The following is a 12,477-nucleotide window of genomic DNA, read 5'->3' on the forward strand; positions in this document are numbered from 1 at the left end:
GAGTACTTGTCGCAAAGTTGGATCTTGGCCTCCAGGGAATCCTTCCTTCCTTCCTTCCTTCCTTCCTTCCTTCCTTCCTTCCTTCCTTCCTTCCTTCCTTCCTTCCTTCAACAACCAACCAACCTGCTTTTCTCTATGTCACACAGACAAATGCAGAAGAGAGTTTTCACACCTCATCTGCATCAGTAGATGTCTAGCAACTATCAGTTGCCATCATGGTCCACCAATGCTCATTTAAGAAAACATCCATGGCCATCTGTCATGGATGCTTTAGTTTAGATCAGGGGTCGGTAACCTAAAGCTCATGGGCCACAAGTGGCCCATGGGGGTCATTTAACAGGCCCATGGACCCCCGCTGCCTGCTCGGGGTGCCCTGCTGCCCGTTCGGTCAGCTCCCATGCGCCGTGCTAAACCGGTGTGGAGCAGAGCGGGGACTGCTTTCCGCGATGCTGGCCGGCTTCCCATTGGCTTCAGGAAGCCCCTGCAGCTAATGGGAAGCTGTACACACCTCCTCCATGCCAGAATGAGTGCTGGAAATAGCATCTGTGCATGCGTGTGTGCGCGCACATACACTCCGGCCCACCATGGCGTCTCTGGGACCGTGAACCTGCCCAAGCTACAAAAACTTTGCCGACTCCTGGTTTAGATTCCTGCATTGCTGGTCAAATCAGTTATCATCAAATGGGCACAAGATATAGGGCACAATATACAATTTGAGTATTGGGAAAAGCTGTGGAAAGTGGATTTGAAATTTACAGATTGTTCTCTTTTGAAAGAAAATTATATGAAAATAATGTGTAGATGGTAAATCATAGCAGTACAAATAGCAAAAATGTACAAAACCCGGTCAAATATATGTTGGAAATGTAAAGAAAAGGAAGGTACTATTTATCATATGTGGTGGGAATGTAGAGAAGTTTTTAAAAATTGGGAAATGATATATAATGAATTGAAAAAAAAAATGTTTTAAATGACATTTGTAAAGAAACCAGAAGCATTTTTGTTAGGGATTTTAGGACGAGACCTGCCAAGAAAAGCAAAGAATTTATTTATGTATGCTACAACAGCGGCAAGAGTCTTGATAGCACAAGGATGGAAGAATGAGGAAATCCCAAAGAAAGAACAGTGGCAAGAAAAACTGATGAGTTATGCAGAGTTGGCAAAGTTGACACATAAACTACGTGAGAAGGACTATTGTGACTTCAAGGAAGATTGGGAACTTTTCACAAACTAATCAAAAAAACAACAACAAAAGGACTTGGACTCCTTGGCAGGTTTTGAATAAAAACCCACAAATTTATTAATAGAATATATGACAGATAAAGTAATGATATGTACAATTTTTAACATGCAAAGAATAATATGTGTAAACAAACCAGAGAGGGGAGCTGAAGGAAGTCTTTGTTGGGGGGTGGGGGAGGGATGGGGAGGGGAGGGGAGGGGAGGTAAAAAGGGTGGGGCAAATAATGCAATTGATTAATTGGATTGATAATTTGTTTTGTTGAAATTGTTTAATAAAAATATATTTAGATTCCTGCATTGCAGCAACTTGAATGAGATGACACTTGGGGTCCCTTCAGTCTCTTCAGTTCTGATCTCTTCCAGCCACATGCATCCATAGAGCAAGGCATTTAGCTGTTAGATATTCAGAAGCCTTGGAATTACTAATTCTTCTCTTGTCATGGCTCAGTCACAGCCCTGTTACATCATGTATGCCTTGACAGAAGTCACAGAAAAGCATCAGCCGTCCATTACAATTTCTCACATACCATAAATGAGATCTACCTCTTTGATGTAAACTTCCCATGTCTCATTTGGCAGATTTGTCATATTGTCAGGACTTCAACTGACCCACGGTTTCCCAGAACTTGTTTGCCATTCAACTTTGGGGCTCATGAATTAGGAATAGCAGAGTAGCTTATAAATATGTACCAAGTACTATTTTCATAACTAAGGGTCGCTTTAGACTGTGGCGTTTGCCCGTTCTTTTTAAAATGTCTGTACAGGGGAAAAGAAAGAGTTAATAGGTAAACCAATAGAAAAGCCAGAGGCGGAGCCTAGCTGTTTATAAAAGGGCTTAGCCCAATGTTTGGGTTGGTTGGGTTTAGTTAGTTGGTTGGTTGGGAAAAGGCAGTTGGGAAAGCAGTTGGCAGACAGTTGGAATTAGAGAGACAGTTAGTGCAATTGGTTTTTGTGTGAGGGGAGGTAGAAGAGTTAGAGACAGGATAAAAATAAGACTAAGAAGGTAAAGAGTAACAACATTTTGAATGCAGTTAAAGTTTATTTGTGTCTGCAATAAACTACACTCTTCTTTGTTAACTTAAGAATGAGTTAAGTGTCTGAGACTAAATGATTTACCGGGGATGACCTGGTTGGTGGCAGCAGATTAGTGGTGTACGGGTCAATAGTCCACGAGACGACCTGGGGCTCCATACAAACGCCACACGGACGTTCAAAATACCTCCTCCATCTTGACTCTTCTGAGGCATGTATTTGTTCATGAATTACACCAGGTTACAAGGGTCATTGCAGTGATTTCCACAACTGCGACAATACGTTTATCGGTCACCATAATAAGAGGAACTGCTTGAAGGAAGCCACATTTATATTCCTGGACAATCCCAGTCCATGGGATGTATCAGCAGAGACTGTCTGCTGTCTGGTTCTCAAAACATATTGCATGGAGAGGTGTATATATATATATATGCAGGTTTTGGTGTCTTCGGGTGTCTTCCCGTGTAAGAGTCGGGGTGTCTGTGCGACGTTTCGACGAGGTCTCACTCGTCATCTTCAGGCTGGTGCTTTCGGCTTCTTGTTACTGGAACAGAGCAGAGTCTGGTGTTTGAGTTCCTATAAATACTGTTGAGGGGTGTGGTGTATAGCCTCCAACGTTCTGGGCAGAGAGGAAGTTCCTAGATTAGTGTGCCTTTTCTTCTTTTGTTCCTTAATTACTTGAGGGATATCTTGGGTGATTTCATGAGTGATATTCTGAATACCACTGGGTGGGTCATTAAGTGTAGATTAGTTGCTAAAGCTTTCGTGTCTTGACCTCTTGAGCTTGTGAAGAGTTTTTCTGAGAAGATGGCTGTGCTGCATTTAGTTGTGCTCTGGCCTGGCTTCGTGTATAGGGGCGAGCTGTGGTTTTGTGCCTTGTGCCAGCCAGATCTGTGTAGGGATTGCAGGGGGGTGCAGCATCCGGAGGTGCCACTATAGTTTGGCTACTGGATGGAGTCTGTAATATGTCTGTGGAGAGGGTCTGGGTTTGGGTCTGGTGTGGTTGATTGGTGACGGCGTTCTGTGTGCCTCTGGTTCTGGTGTCGGTTTTTGTGGGGAGGGCTAATTTCCAGATGTCTGGCAGGCGGGACGTGTCGTCACGCTTGTTCATGTTGTGAGGGTGTTTCTCTATCTCGATGGCTTCCATGATTATTCTCTTGTGGTGATGTTCCATGTTAAAGAGCAATTTGGAATCTGCAAAATTAATTTCGTGTCCTGTTTCTTTCATGTGTTGGAAAAGAGAGGAAGTTTTTTCTTCTTTTTTGACGGCATTCTTGTGTTCAATATATATATATGAGTTCAAATCAGACCAATTTTCAATACAATAAGTAAACATAATTATAACGAGTGAGGAAGCATTAGACACACACCTCCTAGGTAAAATAATAATAATAATAATAATAATAATAATAATAATAATAATAATAATAATAATGGAAACATATCCTAGAAGATGTGGGTGTCTTCTCATTACCAAGGCCAGATTCAAAGGAAGGAAGGTCAAAGTTCAAGAAAAAGAAGAGAAAACAAGGGAGAGAAGATGATGGAAGTGGAGAGGATCTTTGGTGTACAGAGCATTCATAGGGGTGGTCCAATTGGCTGAATTTAAGTGGAGATGAGTGGAGCCAAGTTGTTAGGGTTGGTGCTAAGAACCTAGACCATGGATAGGCAAACTAAGGCCTAGGAGCTAGATCCAGCCTTCTAAATCCGGCCCGCAGACGGTCTGGGAATCAGCGTGTTTTTACTTGTGTCCTTTTATTTCAAATCCATCTCTGGGTTATTTGTGGGTCCTGCCTGGCATTTTTACATGAGTAGAATGTGTGCTTTTATTTAAAATGCATCTCTGGGATATCTGTGGGGCATAGAAATTCGTTCATTTCCCCCCCCCAAAAAAAATATATAGTCCAGCCCCCCACAAGGTCTGAGGGACAGTGGACCGGCCCCCTGCAGAAAAAGTTTCCTGGCCCCTGGCCTAGACACTGTTTGGTGACTCTATTGCAATGGACTAAAGTGAAGTCTTTTGTCAACAGAGCATCATAGGGCACTGGAGTCTTGTTAAGACACTGAGAGGCCCAGGGCAAAATGCTTATTTGAGGGGCCCTCCCTGAAATCCCACAGCACAATTCTACAGCACTTTGTGTCAGTTTCATTTCCTCCTCAGCTGGAAAAATGTATATAATACTTGGGGGAAAACCCAGCTATATTTGACATCAGAATATTAACATTTTATGACTAAAGTTTAAGAAAATATTTACACAAAATGACAAGCTGCATTCAGAATATTTAAAAAGTCATCTCATCTTCTCCCCGCCTAGTTTTCTTGTCAACAAATTCAGTGATGAGATTACCAAAAAATATTTCTCTCAGAAGATCCCAATCTATAGATAGAACAGATAATGATGACTGTCTTGACTGTAGCTTTGTGGAATGTAACTTATTTTTTAAAATAAAGACTAATTTGGAGAATGCCCTTTCTCCTTCAGCATTCAAAATTGGCAGAATTAGATAAAGGCAGAGAACTATGATAGCATCTGGGGAAGCTCCAACCAGATCCTTACTGTAAATTATCTTCAAATGGCTATGTGCAGTAGTCTCCGATCCATCACACACCCCTGCAGTATCTAAGAAATGAATAAAACATTTTAGTTTAGAGGACGGAAAAAATTGCAGATCATTTGGGTAAGCTCTCACAAAGGCTTCGGCATCCTTTTCCAGTGTACCATCATTTTGGGACGAACTGTTCAGTTTTGCCAGGAATCCAAATATATTTGCAGCTTCTGTGTAAGCACGGGAGATTATCTAAGACACAGTAGTATGCTTCCACCCTAAATTTGTCTCTTCTTCTTTTGCAGTCACTTTTTTCCATCTGAGAAAACAGATTTGTGTCCCTGAAGATACAGATTCCACTTGATTACTCAGTTTCTTTGCCTCCTCTTCAAATTATTCAAAGTTGTTCTGTATATCAACCTGGACACTGAGGTCCAGCTCCGAGGACCTTCTGGCAGTTCCCTCACTGTGAGAAGTGAAGCTACAGAGAACCAGGCAGAGGACCTTCTTGGTAGTGGGGGAGGAAGACGAAGAAGAAGAGGAGGAGGAAGAATAAGAAGAAACAACGAGAGAAACAGCATCTCCCTCCCCTGACACAATATAAAGGAGCCTGGTTTTTGAAATTTTTGTGGACACAGTCAAATCTGTGAAGGACTTTATGGCAGAATACAGCATAAAATGTATTTCAAATGTTAAAATTTTCTTTACCAAAGAAAATTTTTAACTTCTTAATTAACCCACCTTTCCTTCTGGAATCATTGGCAATCTTTATCAAGGCTTCCAAATTACAGTCATAATAGATGTTTGTGTAGCATCTTCTCTACAGGACTATCTTGTTTGAGACTGGTTTTTCAATGTGTTTTTGGGTATATTATTGTTATCTGTGGGTCATTGATAAGTATCACCTTGAAGTATTCTCCACCTGTGTTGGGCTATCACAGGCTTAGGGGCTAGTGTTAGCTTCCAAAACACTCATATTGCTTGTGGGGTCAGGCAAGTTCCCAGCACATGTGCAGGGCGGATGAAAGTTTTCAGCAGGTGGAAGATTGGTGCTTGGATTCCTACCAAACTCTGGTAAGGAAGCCTGTAACCAATACGAATTGTGGACACTACTAATCCACACCAGTCTCCGCATCGTTGTTGCTTCCAAACAACACACCTCGTTACATATGGAGACACAATGAATACACTTCATTATATGCACTTGTTTCTGTGTTTATAAGACGGCTGCAATGACAAAAATTTAAAACTCTTGCCGCAACGTAATTTACCAGGGATTAAATATTGTGGGGTTTCGAATAAACCATCCATTTTATTTGCCCTGATGGTGCCAAGCAAACCTTCCATGCTCTCTCCTTTGGAAAACAAATTGCGTTCAAAGCTATCAGATTAATGACGCTTATAAATAAATAAGAATCTTCCATTTACTGTTAATAGAAGACCAGCTGGCATCCCACTGTTCAGCCAGAGGGGCAGGAGGTGCCGACAGAGATTGGTGATAGGTTGCCGAGTCATTTTTCATTTGCTCGCTGCTGCAGAATGCTTGCAAACGCTGCGATGCATAGATCTCTTCCTGAATGTTAGTTATCACCCTTGCCTAACAGAGAAATAAGTAATTAAAGTTTAATATGCAGAATTTAGACTATCTACATCTCTCTGGAGGCCACTCAAAGGAAATTTGGAAAGAATGAAGCCAGGGTTTGTGTGTGTGTGTGTTTAAATAAACCTATTTGATACCCAATTCTAATCTCGTCACGTTTGTATGGGAAATTGAATGGGAACCTCGAGGGGCAGGAGTCGTGTGGTTCCAGTACGTTTCTGCTTAATTAAACAGGACACATGGAAAATTGTATACCTGCTCAGTGGAAAATCTGTAGTTTTCATTGATTCAACATGGGAGATAACCAGGTTTGCACCGGTGGCTCTGACTACAAGATGTATTTATCTAGAGGAAGATATGCAACATTTTGGACCTTACTTGCTTATGTAACCTGGAGCTACTTCAGTTAAGTAGATTTGGCTTCATTTCTGTGTTTTGCATCTGTTCAGCATTGAATTATTATGTACAACTGTACATCTTTCCCTCTACTGAGCCATCACAGCCTATCAACTATGACAGGGGGCTCACCATTGGTTTAATAAACCTGCTGCCCTCCCCAAACCATTTTAGGACTGCAAAATCTAGGGTGGGGTCAAGAGTATGACCTATATGTTGTATTTTGTTTGGTAGGTCATGCAGACCTGTGCTTCAAGTGAGTTTTCTATTTTTTTTTTAATTTTTGAAATAATTTTTATTGGTTTTACAAAATAAATCACACAATTAACGTTTTTTTGAATATTAAACCTAAAACAAGATTCTTCCAAATCTTAGGACTTCCCTCCTCAGGTCCTTTAAATATCTTAGTCAACTGCATATTATAGTTCATCCAAATGACAGTCCTCCAATATGTCCAAAGTCTTTGCAAGAGTTATTCAAAGCCTGCCAGAGAGTTCAAGTGTTTACAGTGTTCTTTTAAATACAATTTGTATTTGTTCCATTCTCTATTGAAGTTTTGATCCTCCTGATTTCTGATTTTCCCAGTCAGTCTAGCCATCTCTGCATAAGCAAGTAGTTTCATTTGCCAATCCGCCTTTGTCGGCATATTCTCCTTTTTCCATCACTGGGCAAGCAGCATCCTTGCAGCTGTAGTCACGTACATGAACAGTCTTCTCAAATTCTCCGGTATATCTGCACCTAAAATTCCTAAGAGAAAGGCTTCTGGTCTTTTGACAAAAGTTATTTTAAACATTTTTAAAAATTCATTATATATCATTTCCCATACTTATATTTTTTACCATTCCACCACATATGATAAAAGTGCCCTCTTTTCCCTGACATTTCCAGCAGTGAGTTTTCTAGGATAAAAAAAATTAGAAAACGTTCTGAGAAAAATTGTAATTGTGTATGAATTTTCTTGCAGATCAGTGCAGATATCCGTTAGGACAAACTTATGAAGACATGCAAAATTGATATAGAAAGGAAATACGCTGGCCCATCCAACCCCAATATGAACATGGTAACTTTGCCTATGTCATAGGAACATCAGTGGAAATGTTCATGAAATGTCTTATCAATACTGATACGGATGTATTTCATATATAGTCTTCTGTTCTTATTTTAAGACAAAATACAGATGATTCTCTGGTGTTCTCCAAGCAGTGACCACACCCGGATCTGCTTAGGTTCAGCAAAATGACCTTGTCCTGTACCTTTGGATCATTTTTCTGGAATTGCACACCTGCACTTTGCATCAAGAATGAATGGCATTTAGACATTGCTTCCACTTCATCTGTGGAACATTCGTGCAGAATTCATGAGGGCATGCGTGAAAACCATTATTGAGGTAACAGTTTTGGATGTTCCAGACCCAGAACGATGATCTCAGTAACCAGGGCCATCTTAAGCATATGCGGTGCCGGGGTGCAAAGATCCGTCTGGTGCCTCCCCCCCCAGTTACCCAGAGTTGTTGACCCTTTTGGGGGGACCCCAAAGTTGTTGGCCACCTCAGCTACAACACAGGAGCCCGAGGCGGCAGCGGTGGCAGCAGAGCAAGGCCAGGGCCGAGTGCCTGGGGATGGGCAAACAGAGCCCAGCGCAACAACAGTTGAGCCTAAGGCTCATGTGAGCAGCATGTGCTGGGCAGGCCTCTCAACGGCCCGCCAATCCCAGGTGCACAGGAGGGTGGAGCTCGCCTACAGCAGAAGAGCTGCGGTACTCTGATGGGCTCTTCTCCACTAGGCAGCAGCTGTCGGCTATTCCCAATCCCTGGACTCCAAATCTCGACCCCGGACTCTCGACCTGGCGCCCCTGCGAGCCCGGTGCCCAGGTGCCCTGCACCCCTAGCACCTATGGCTAAGACGGCCCTGTCAGTAACAACAACTCTGTAAGGCAGGTAAATGGGAGAGGGACGAAGTGAGAGGCTTTCCTATAACCACCAAACAAGTCCATTCCAGAGGAGAAACTTGAACGGGAGGTTTCCTTGCTCATTGCCCTTAGCTATAATATTACGCCGTCTTCCTACAGCAAGACAACACTGTATTGCAAGTCACACGCAGTGTAAGGGTGGTCCCTCGTCCTATTCATGATTAATAAAAATTTGCATAAAGAGTAGAAATGCTGATTGATTTCTAAGGTTGTAGTCAAGGGTGCGGAAATCGCACAGCCCAGCCACTTTGTTTTCCCGACCTTAAATAAATTCACCGGCACTATTCTTTCCTTTAGCGCCACCACAATGCTATTATACATGTGGCGCATTACATGATGAAGTGTTCTTCAGATAAAGGCACTGCAGGTGTTGGAGCTTAATGGGTTGTTCATGTACTAGAATTCAGTCATAAACCAGAAGAGAAAAAAAAGGTGCTGTGCCGGGGAGGGGAGCTGTTGATGAAGCAAAATGCTGAGCTCAGTATTATAACACTGTGTTGAATTGATGATCTTTGTGCTTTGCTATTTAGAGTGCCAGTTTCCAGAGTTAACAGTGCAGCTGGCGGCTGACCTCTTATTCACCAGCACCCTCGACTAGATACAAACAGTGCTGCTGCCTTCTCCATGAAATAAATTCTGAAAATGACATTGTCTGTTCTTCTTTGGTGCTCACTTGTAACCGAGTAAGATTGTCTTCCATAAACACGGTTTTAACAGTGAGTCTGTAAGTGACCGCGGAGGCCAATTCTGGATCCACACATCCTTCCACAGTGGGGACATAGGTTTCTAGGTAGGAGTTGATCATAGTGAGGGTTTGCCAAGCATGCCTTCCTCTTAGCACGTTTCTCCCTTTCATCCTGAGTTTGAGCGTCTTCAAAGCCTATGACACCTTTGGTAAAGGCTGCTCTCCAATTGGAGCACTCTCAGGCCAGTGTTTCCCAGTTGTGGGTGCTTATATTACTTTTTTTAAAAAAAAGATTTGCCTTGAGTGAGTCTTTAAACCTCTTTTGTTGACCACCAGCATTATGCTTTCCATTTTTAAGTTCGGAATAGAGTAGCTGCTTTGGAAGACGGTGATCAGGCATCCTCACAACATGACTAGTCCAACGATGCTGATGTTGAAGAATCATTGCTTCGACACTGGTGATCTTTGCTTCTTCCAATACACTGCCCTTAGTTCACCTGTCTTCTCAAGTGATGTGTAAAAATTTTCAGTGCTACTGTTGATGGAATCTTTCAAGGATAGCAATGTACTCACATGCATTAAGTTGCCAAATTGTAACCCCACCACCACCACCAAAAAAAACCCCGTCACTGGAGCAAGAGTAGCAGTTTGATGAGGTTTTCTTTCTTGGTTGTAAGGCAGACCCTAGTGACTTAATAATAATAATAATCATCATCATTTTATTACTTGTACTCTGCCTATCTGACTGGGCTGCCCCGGCCACTTGGGGAGGCTTCCAACCAATATAAAAGCATGCTAAAATGCCAAACATTAAAAACCTCCCTATAAAGGGCTGCCTTCAGATGTCTTCTAAAAGCTGTATAATTATATATCTCCTTGACATCTGATTTTTGGGCATTCCACAGGGCAAGTGCCACCAGCCTTAGCCAGTATGGCCAATGGTCAGGGTTGATGGGAGACAGGACTTGTCCATACGTCTGCTTTTCTCATGCCTTGAAAGCATGGAGCTGAGTCGTTTTCTGCTTGTCTCATGCTTTCCAAGAGATTTTGCCTTTGTCCCACCACTTTCTCCTGGAAAATCTGCTCTATCGAAAATCAGAACAAACGGCATTTTGCGGAAAACCCAATTTCCATTTGCTCCAATTCGGCACTAAACGATGAATTACCCCTAGGGAAATTGGCAGAGCAATTGGTGTGGATGAGCCCCTAGTCCAACAATATATGGAGGGGCATCTAGGTCCCTCATCCCTGCTCTTTCCACTATACCAGTGGTGTCCAACCGGTTGACCGTGATCGACAGGTAGATCGCCTGGGTGATCCTGGCCAATCGTGGGCTAGTATTGTTCCCACCTCCCTTCCCCAGCGCTTGTTCTCTCATTCAGCACCGTGGCAACAGTGAGAGTTGTGGTTCGAGGACCCGACCCCCGCGAAGTGAAATGAAGACACAAGGACACGTGATATAAGGTTGATGGGCTAGAAAAGGCCACAACTTTATTGATTACAGCAATGAAAAGGTATTGGCTTAGGCATTGGATTGAAACAAGTGGGTTTATTCACCAGTAGGTGGAGCCTGTTGATGCTCATCCAACTATAGGCTCTCCCCTGATGTCACCGAGGGTCATGCCATGGCCTCCCGCCAAGCAGGCATCGGACGGAATACACGACCGCCAGATTCCTTTAACGGAATACCCCTATAAATTGAAGGCATAGGCGATGGCCACACCTAGCACTTCAACACACCACAGCACATTATTCCAATGCCTAACCTAACCACCAATACCAAAAAAGTTGTGACGATTGCTACGAGGTAGGTGGAAAAACCAAAAAGCCTAATGCCAAATGGAAAAACTCCTACCAGGCCCCCCAGGCAACCAGGGCGACCAACCTAAGGTCCATAGCAAGGCCAATGACCTAAGCCCTAACTAAAAGGGAATGGAGGGTAGGTGACTCGCGACAGGGCGACGACGAGGAATGAGGCCAGGGAGAGGCTGGTGCTGCAGCAAAAGGCTGCTGAACACGCCCCCACCGTGGCACCTGGTTGGGTGGCCACCGGGGGGGGGCGTGAGCGCCAGCCAGGTGAGCTGGAGGCAGGGGCCACGCCCCCTGCTGGGCAGTGCTCGGGCTCCCGACCACAACCACTCCCCTCTCTTTCAGGGAGGAGAGTCTTTGTGGAACATGGAAAGCGAAAGTAATATTGGAAGTAGCGCTGTGTGCAATTACCAGTGCTGTACTTTATGGTGATCGTTTTTTGTTGTTTATCTCCCCCAAGAAAAAGCTCAACCACTCTGTTTCCCCTATCCACCCAAAAAAGCTCAACAACTCTGGCCGCCCCCCCAAAAAAGCTCAACAAATCTTGGCAACCCCCCCAAACAAACCCCCACATGTGCCTCCTCCCTCCAATGACAATGTGTAGATCACTGCCAGTTATTTTATACTGGGAGTAGATCACAACCTCTTATGTGTTGGACTTGCCTGCACTATACAATTGGTAACCAACAAGGTGCCTTCTAGATGCTGTAATTCCATTCCCATCTTCCTCAACCAGCAAGGGCAAGGTTCAGGGATGATGGGAATTGTAGTCTACTAACAGCTGGAGTAGGGATGTGGGTGGTGCTGTGGTCTAAACCACTGAGCCTTGGGCTTGCCGATCGAAAGGTTGGTAGTTCAAATCCCCACAACAGGGTGAGCTCCCGTTGCTCGGTCCCTGCTCCTGCCAACCTAGCAGTTGGAAAGCACCTCAAAGCGCAAGTAGATAAATAGGTACCACTCCGGCGGGAAGGTAAACAGAGTGGTTTCCGTGTGTTGGTCTGGTGTCGGTGTTCTATTGCACCAGAAGCGGAACTTAATGAGCTGTATGGAGACCAAATGCTCCAAATCTCCTCAAAAGGGATCGAGGCTAGATGGAAGGGCAGAAACATATCAGCTAATTCACTGACCAAGCTCTCTTGTACTTTCTGGATAGCGTCTTCATAACTAGAATCCACTTTCAAAGTTTGGGGGACCATGC

General features: G+C 43.6%; 1 long non-coding RNA gene across 3 annotated transcripts; it reads left to right on the forward strand.

Moving 5' to 3' along the window:
* The first annotated feature begins 1,465 nt into the window (after positions 1 to 1,465).
* LOC309525216 lies at positions 1,466 to 9,536 on the forward strand. 3 transcript variants are annotated; one of them, XR_014216109.1, is made up of 3 exons: positions 1,466 to 2,485; positions 3,753 to 3,912; positions 5,127 to 9,536. It is a non-coding gene; the product is annotated as an uncharacterized lncRNA (long non-coding RNA). The 3 variants fall into 3 exon arrangements; XR_014216110.1 differs by lacking the exon at positions 3,753 to 3,912 and having other exon boundaries at positions 5,127 to 8,204; positions 9,316 to 9,536; XR_014216111.1 differs by lacking the exon at positions 3,753 to 3,912 and having other exon boundaries at positions 5,127 to 7,877; positions 7,984 to 9,536.
* Positions 9,537 to 12,477: the final 2,941 nt, after the last annotated feature.

Source organism: Podarcis vaucheri, assembly GCF_965113315.1.
Source record: "Podarcis vaucheri genome assembly, chromosome: 1".
Taxonomy (NCBI): domain Eukaryota; kingdom Metazoa; phylum Chordata; class Lepidosauria; order Squamata; family Lacertidae; genus Podarcis; species Podarcis vaucheri.